At 48.8% G+C, this 2,253-nt stretch overlaps 1 pseudogene; it reads left to right on the top strand.

Annotated features, from left to right (window-relative positions):
- The first annotated feature begins 1,052 nt into the window (after positions 1–1,052).
- On the top strand, positions 1,053–1,153 carry LOC123935685 (annotated as a pseudogene).
- Positions 1,154–2,253: the final 1,100 nt, after the last annotated feature.

The raw sequence follows: 2,253 nt of genomic DNA, 5'->3' as shown, positions 1-2,253 counted from the left end.
GGACAGATAACTAGGCTCAAATCTCACCTGTCTCCGTAGTTATTAACAGAATCTTTGAACCTTTATCTTCTGGTCTAGAGTCTGTATTTGCAAGGTGGGGGGGGATTTCCAATTTTTTCTAGGGAAGGGCCCAGTTCTAGAATTTATTTGAACCGCACAGGTCCAACAAGAATTGTATTTAAATACAAGAATTGTATTTAAAGCTGTGTTGATGGTTGAGAGGGTGGGTCGGGAATGACAACTGAAGGTCCGGATCTGAGTTCTGGGTGCAAAGTTCCAGGCTCCAGCTTTCTGTAGCATATCACGACCAGGCTGATAGAACAGGAAACCCAGTGGCCCAGTGTCTGGATGATGTCAGAAAACACAGGAAACCTGGAGAACAGAATGGATTCCCTCCCTGAGAGACCGCGGGCACTCTTACGTAAACGTCTGAGAGTGGGGCACCTGGGGGGCTCAGTGGGTTAAGTGCCTGCCCTGGTTTCGGCTCAGATCATGATCACGGGATTGCAAGACTGAGCTGCACACTGGGCTCCACACTCAGCTCGGAGTCTATTTGAGATTCTCTCTCCCCCCCCTTTACCCCCCTCTCACTCACGCAAGCATGCTCTTTCTCCTAAAATAAATAAACTCATTTAAGAAATACCAGAGAGGGTGCCCGGGTGGCTCAGTGCGTTAAGCCTCTGCCTTCTGCTCAGGTCATGATCTCACGGTCCTGGGATCGAGCCCCACATCGGGCTCTCTGCTCAGCAGGGAACCTGTTTCCTCCTCTCTCTCTGCCTGCCTCTCTGCCTACTTGTGATCTCTGGCTGTTAAATTTTTTAAAAAATTTAAAAAAAAAAACGGGGGCGCCTGGGTGGCTCAGTGGGTTAAGCTGCTGCCTTCGGCTCAGGTCATGATCTCAGGGTCCTGGGATCGAGTCCCGCATTGGGCTCTCCGCTCGGCGGTGAGCCTGCTTCCCTCTCTCTCTCTCTGCCTGCCTCTCTGTCTACTTGTGGTCTCTCTCTGTCAAAAAAAAAAAAAAAAAAAAAAAAAAAAAAAACAACGGAGAGCACTCGCTTCTACAGCAATTTTACTAAAACTGGAATGACAGAGAACATTAGCATGGCCCCTGTGCAAGGATAAGGTGCAAATTCGTGAAGCAGTCCGTATTTTGTGCAGTTCCCCAGCAAACCTCCACCCTTCTGGATCAGTGCCACAAATGGCGGAGTTCGAAGCGGCCACGTGGGGTGCCTGCTCAGGGTCTGCACCTTGCTGCTAGCAGCCGGGGGCCCTGAAGACACCTGAGAGGTTCTCCTGCCCTCCCACTGGATCCTCTGCCATCAGACACACACGAGGCCTGACTTCAGTGGCCCTCTGACATATTCACAGCTGACTGGACACATTTTCATTACTAAGTGTCTGCATCTGAAGGCTTGTTCTCACTGGTTAAAAAACAAAACACACAGGGGCGCCTGGGTGGCTCAGTGGGTTAAAGCCTCTGCCTTCCGCCCAGGTCATGATCTCAGGGTCCTGGGATCGAGTCCTACGTCGGGCTCTCTGCTCAGTGGGGAGCCTGCTTCCCCCTCTCTCTCTGCCAGCCTCTCTGCCTACTTGTAATTTCTCTCGGTCAAATAAAATAATTAATTAATCTTAAAAAAACACACACACACAAACAAAACACCTGAGAGAATGGGCACAGCAATAGCTAGCATTTGTGTTGCTCTTACAATGCTCCAGGCACTGAGCTATGAGACAAGAGCCCAAGAATCAACCAACAACCTAAAAACTGAACAATGGGACAACAGTTATATGACAGTCATGCAATATCGTTCATCAATTTAAAATGCTTTCAGGGGCAGCTGGCTCAGTTGGAGGAGCATGTGACTCAGTCTGAGGGTTGTGAGTTCAAGCCCCACACTGGGTGTAGAGATGACTTAAACATAAAATCTTTAAAAAAATAAAAAACAAAATGTTTTCAAATCTTGCCATTTGCAACGACATGGATGGAGCCAGAGTGTATCAGGCTAAGTGAAATAAGTCAGTCAGAGAAAGGGAGAAAGACAAATACCATGCTGTCCTGCTCATGTGTGGAAGTTAAGAGGCAAAACAGGTGAACATATGGGGGAGGGGAGGAGAGAAGGAAACAAACCATAAGAGACTGTAAAGGACAGAGAACAAACTGAAGGTTGCCGCGAGGGAGGTGGGTGGGGGATGGGCTAGATGGGGGATGGGGATTCAAGAGGGCACTTGTGAGCACTGGGTGTTGTATTCAAG

The sequence above is a fragment of the Meles meles genome, chromosome X (genome assembly GCF_922984935.1).
Source record: "Meles meles chromosome X, mMelMel3.1 paternal haplotype, whole genome shotgun sequence".
Classification (NCBI taxonomy): Eukaryota; Metazoa; Chordata; class Mammalia; order Carnivora; family Mustelidae; genus Meles; species Meles meles.
Note: the sequence above shows the minus strand (reverse complement) of the source record. Positions and strands in the feature narration are given on the sequence as shown.